This window comes from Cryptomeria japonica, chromosome 10 (assembly GCF_030272615.1).
Source record: "Cryptomeria japonica chromosome 10, Sugi_1.0, whole genome shotgun sequence".
Lineage (NCBI taxonomy): Eukaryota > Viridiplantae > Streptophyta > Pinopsida > Cupressales > Cupressaceae > Cryptomeria > Cryptomeria japonica.
The window spans coordinates 800,599,873-800,605,454 of record NC_081414.1 but is presented as its reverse complement, the minus strand read 5'-3'; the positions used below and the strand labels follow the sequence as shown (position 1 = coordinate 800,605,454).

Here is a 5,582-nt window from a genome sequence, read left to right as displayed (position 1 = left end):
CTTCAAACAATGCGCTAAAATCTCCTTGTTTGCCACGAGCTGTGGGGGATGCAAATACTATTTTCATGGCTAACATTGGGCAACCTTTCCAAACATTAAATTTGTCGTTCTATTATTATAATTTAGTTGTTTAATAGAGTTTTATGTGATGACTTAAATTTCACACATTAAATTTTTTTTTTTAAACTTAAAAGTGTTCAACACTCAGCATTGACTGTCAGTTTCTAAACTTAATGTATTAATATGTGTAATTTAAGACTGACGAATTCTATCACCCCCATCAACTCTGCTGCCAATCTCAAAATAATGATGATGATGGGCAAGGCACCTCACATGAAAGAATTCCTCAGTTTAAGAGATCCACTAGAGAGCGTAGGCCTCTTGCAAAATTTTATATTTATTATTTTTGAATGTAGTTGAACTAGTCACATTTCGAGAATCTTGTTATGAGAAAGACAGTAAACAATGGATCGAGGCCATGAGAGATGAGATGGGGTGGTCCTTACTGATGAATAAAACATGGGATTTAGTGTCTCTTCTTCCTAATAGAAAAGGATTAAAAAATAGATGGAGATGCAGGCTGAAGGAAGAAGGTGCGAAAAAATGAAATCGGGACCGATTGGTGGTTAAACGATTTCATTAACAGAAGGGCGTTGATTTATTTAAAATATTTTCTCACTAGTGAAAATGACTTTTATCAGAGCAGTGTTGGAATTGTAAATGGCAGTTGTGTATGATCTTGAATTGGAGCAGCTCGATGTCAAAGAGAGACTTTTTACACAATGCTTTAGAAGAAGAATTGTACATAAAACAATCTGAAGGATTTGAGAAAGAAGGTAAAGAAGATTTCGTTTGAAAATTCAATCGAAGCTTGTGTAGGCTAAAACAAGCTCTTCCACAATGCTATTTAAAAATTTAATCTTTATGTCTAAGCTAAATTTTAATAGATGCAAATCATATCATTGTGTGTTATAAAAACTTTGGAGAATGGTGAATTTGTTTTGTTCTTACTGTATGATAGTGAAAGGAACTAGCATGGTTATAGTTAGTCAATTTAAAAAACAAATGATTAAAAAAATTTCAATGAAGGATTGGGGCTGCGAAACAAATCTTGGGAACGAAAATAATCAGAAATTGAAAAAAAGGGAAATTATATTATCTCATGAGAAATATGTTAAAAAACTGCTGAATCGGTTTAGTATGCAAAATGCAAAGGCAGTGAGCACACCTCTGGTTGGTCACCTTAAATTATCTTCTAAGATGTGTGCGAAGACACCAAATGAAAAAGAGCACATGGAGAGAGTGCCTTACTCTTATGTTGGGAGTTTTATGTATGCAATGGTTCGCACAAGATCCAACATTGCTCAAGTAGTGGGAGTCATTAGCTGATATATGAGTAATCTAGGAAAATTCCACGGGCAGGTTGTAAAATGGATTTTAAGATACTTGAAGGTCACATCTACAAAAATGCACAACTAAAAGGTTTTGTTGACTTCGGCATGGTTGGTGATTTGGATAAAAGATAATCAGCTGCTAGAAATGTGTTCACTTTTGTAGAGACAACAATCATATGGGTTTCTAGGTTGGAGAAGGCGGTTGCTCTTTCCACTACGAAAGCAAAATACATTGGACTTACTAAAGGAGTTCAGAAAATGTTTATGTTGCAACAACTATTGCTTGAATTGGGAAATAAACAACAATATCTCACTTTATATAGTGACAGCAGAAGTGTAATTGATCTGGAGAAAAATCCGGCATTTCATTCATGAACAAAACTTAAAAATTGAATATAATTTTATCACAAGTGTGGTTAAAGAAGGTAAGCTGAAATTGGAGAAGATTCATACTTGTTTTGAATCTTACGAATGCATAGACAAAGGTTGTTGTAAAAGAGAAGCTGGAGTTCTACAGAGCTTCTCTTGGTTTGGTTAAAATGTGATATTAAACCTAGAAAAGAGGATGACTTTTCTGAGTTTAGTTACTTGCAACATGGGTTGGACTTCAAGTTGGAGATTGGTTGTGAAGTCTAATTGATATAACCTTTCAGCTCCTCCAACTTTTCACATTTCACATCATTGTGACTCTTCATTTTTCAATGTTGAATTTGATAAACATTATAAAACATAAAATTGTCATTGATGAAGATTGATGTAATGTTGCAATAATTGAAACATAATAAAATCGGATTTCTTTTGAATGTAGCCAACTTTGATAAACCACATAGTTGATGGTCTCTATGCAATGTTTTGTTGGCTGTGATTTTATTACTCTGATTTCTACTCTGTTTTCTCAACAATATTGGCATCACTCAAGTATTGGTTGATTTTAAATTTCTTGCCAGGTGGAAAGTATTTGTTCATATCACATCAATATTGTTTAACGTATGAAATTGACACGTTAAGGATCCAATGCGATGGTCTCTATAGATTTTATATCTCTCATTTTCATACATGTTATGGGTGTAGTGTTCACAACACTGAAGGTATATTTCAACATGTAGTTCATTGGCATCCAAGGTTCCGATATTGTCAACGCACGGATTGCAATTGTTATTGAGCATGACTCGGATCATTGTGATACATTAATTACTCCAATCAGTATATTAATTATCAAGGAATAGATTATAAGGCAATACCAAATCAATTATTATGTATATGAAAGTGTTAAATCCAAAAATATTTGAAATTTCTCACAGGGAAGGTTTGCATTGTTACAATCAAATAAGCAAGATCACGGTCATGTGGTTCTAGCTTGAAATGGATCCCATTTCTTAAATCAAACCTGAACAAATAATATTGACAAATGCATTTTTAACTTACAAATAAATATTGATCCTCAAAACTGTCTTCCCAAAATGAACAAAAAATAAATAAAAATTGTGAGCAATAATACGTCCGCTGTATGTCCCTTCTAATTATTACAAACCTGAGTATTGCCTAGTAATTTAGCTCTCCAAAATCTTGAAAGACTTCCATACTACCGAATTTGACTCCCTCTTGATATAGAGCGCTCTTGAATAAATATTAACTAATATAAATGATCTTTCAGACCACAATCAACAAAGCTTTAACACACCCCCAAAAGAGGAATAACATTTTCACAAAAGAGAATATATGGATTTATAACTGTATAAAGTTATAAACTACCCAAAATAGATTTAAAGGCTAATCCAAGATTGATTAATGAGGTTGTTAAGGCTATATTAGTAAAAGAAGGAAAAAAGAAATCTCTGAACGTTTTAACTTGAATAAACTTGAATTGAAAGGCTACCAACATTCCATGAATCCTGGTAGAAGGTTGCATGTTTGATCCCTTGACAAAATAAAGCGTTTCAATTCATCACTGTCAGGTACTTTCCTTGAAGAAAGTCGTATTGCACTAAAGACTATGGAAAGGCTCCTGGCATCCATGAAACATGGCAGAAGGATCCATGTTTTGATCCCCTATCACTTGCATCCCATAAAAAATCTAAGTACTGGTACTATGCTATTAGTAGAGCAAACAAAACAAAGAACAAAATCCTTGGTAAGGAGCCAAAATTGAACATGGGGAAGTTTGCCAAATACTTAAGCAAGAAACTAAGTATCTAATCTCATTAAAGAGGTAACGTCAGGCTGCACTATACTCACCAAATTTTCAAATCTTCATTGCAACTGCATCTCATTCCAAATGTGAAAAAAAATCATTCCCAGATACTGCCATTGTCTGCAAAATATGAATTGTAGGATGTCTTTCAAACATGACGGTATTAAGTACCACTCTTGATTCAATCCGCGTCAATCTATTTACCGAATAAACATGGTCCTTATCATCATTGTTTCCGTGATTACTCAAGAAAATGATCCTCGGTTTCTTCTTCTACGTGTGAGGATCCATGGATCCCTGAATGATTGCAACTGTTCAATAATAAAAACAGAAAGCAATATTAAAGTTTACATTGCAGATAATGAAAATAAACAGAAAATTTATTAGTAATTCGGCATCAATTACATTAGCTTTTTATTAATGCCCCCTATTTCCATATAGTCAGCCTTGAGATAATTTAATTAATTAATTAAACATTAAATTGTCTTGATATTCTTTTTGGATATTTAATTAATTAATTATTAAAGTCACGTACTAATTATAATATTTTATTAAGTTACAAGAAAGGTGGTGAAATATAAAAAGGTAGCGGAGAGGAGAAAAGGATTTATTCGGAGGGGACGGAAACCCTCAAGTTGGTGAGTAGGACGAAAACTCAACTCAACATGAGGCGGATTCGTCTCAGCGTTTGCAATGGTTGTCATTGAACAGGTTATTGATTTTTGAAATTTATTAAGTCATTACTTAGACAAATTTCCGGAAGTTGTCACAGTGATTGTTTGTATTTATTTTATCAAATCTGCAAATAAGGTTTATTTTCAGATTATTGAGTAATGTGGATGCTGGGAGATAAAATACTAATTTCTGAGAGTATTAATATCATTGAGGGGTGGTTGATTATTTGCAAGCCGATCCAGTAATTGTGACATTGAAAATAAGGGAATGTGAATTGCCTTTGCCGTCACCTAGAAAAAGGAAACCTTGCGATTTAGGGACATATATTATTTATATTATTTGGAAGAGACTATTCGTGGCTTCTTATCTGGTTTGCTGGAATCTTCAAATACCATCGAAAGCTGCCTTCTTGCCAGGTTAAAGTGACATAAGACTTCAGAGGTCTTCCCGTGGCCTGACATCAATATGTGGAAATTCTTTAATCGAGCCATCAAGCATTAAACCAGGACGATTAATAGTATGAGGAGAATCAAATGAAAAGGTAGTAAAACTTGGATATGGTTTATTTGCTGGCGCAAACAACTGCCAACAGCATAAACTTGCAAGACGTGGCTGGGACGGGAGTCATATTTGGGATAGAAGTATTTTTAGCAATTGCATACATACACTCAACAACATGAGATTTTTTTGAAACTAGCAAGGATATACAAGGGGCCAGCATTAATTAAACAACATATTAAGTCTAGAGAATGTTAGTCAATTCTGAGTGTTTAACATTTTCAAGCCTAGAAATGTATTCTTAGTGTGACCACACACATTAAACAACATATTAAGCCTAGAAAATATCAGTCAACTCTGAGTGTTTAACCCTTTTAATTCTAAAAGTGTAAGCTTAATGTATCCAAGACAGTTCAAGCATTATTATGGTTGACTGTGTCGTTGCAAGGAGACCTGATTTCTCGTGTAACTGGTAGCCAACATATCACTGGCAGTTAGCAAGGACATACTGACTGCGTGGGAAGTTATTCCTCCACTCCATGCTGCGCACTGCTGCTACTATCATACCAAGTTCTCTTATTATCAATTTCTTTGCCTGTTGTGAACTAAATTGTAATATTTTCTGAGCTTGATGCATTAATAATAGTGTGTATAAGCTGTTTAATACAAGTACTCTCAATATTCAGTTTACAATGCGTTTTCTGTAATGAGTTATAGTTTAAATAAGGTCTCTATATCTCTTTCAATTGTTATCTTTTCCAGCATTCTTAACAAACACCAAAACCTCTGCAATTCTGAAAGTGTATTTTCAAACCTGCCAACAA

General features: G+C 33.8%; 1 long non-coding RNA gene across 1 annotated transcript; it reads right to left on the bottom strand.

Annotated features, from left to right (window-relative positions):
• Positions 1-3,230: 3,230 nt before the first annotated feature.
• LOC131072261 (uncharacterized) lies at positions 3,231-3,893 on the bottom strand. The gene is made up of 2 exons (XR_009112678.2): positions 3,630-3,893; positions 3,231-3,486 (listed from the first exon to the last, which is right to left on the bottom strand). It is a non-coding gene; the product is annotated as an uncharacterized LOC131072261 (long non-coding RNA).
• Between the last annotated feature and the right edge of the window lie 1,689 nt (positions 3,894-5,582).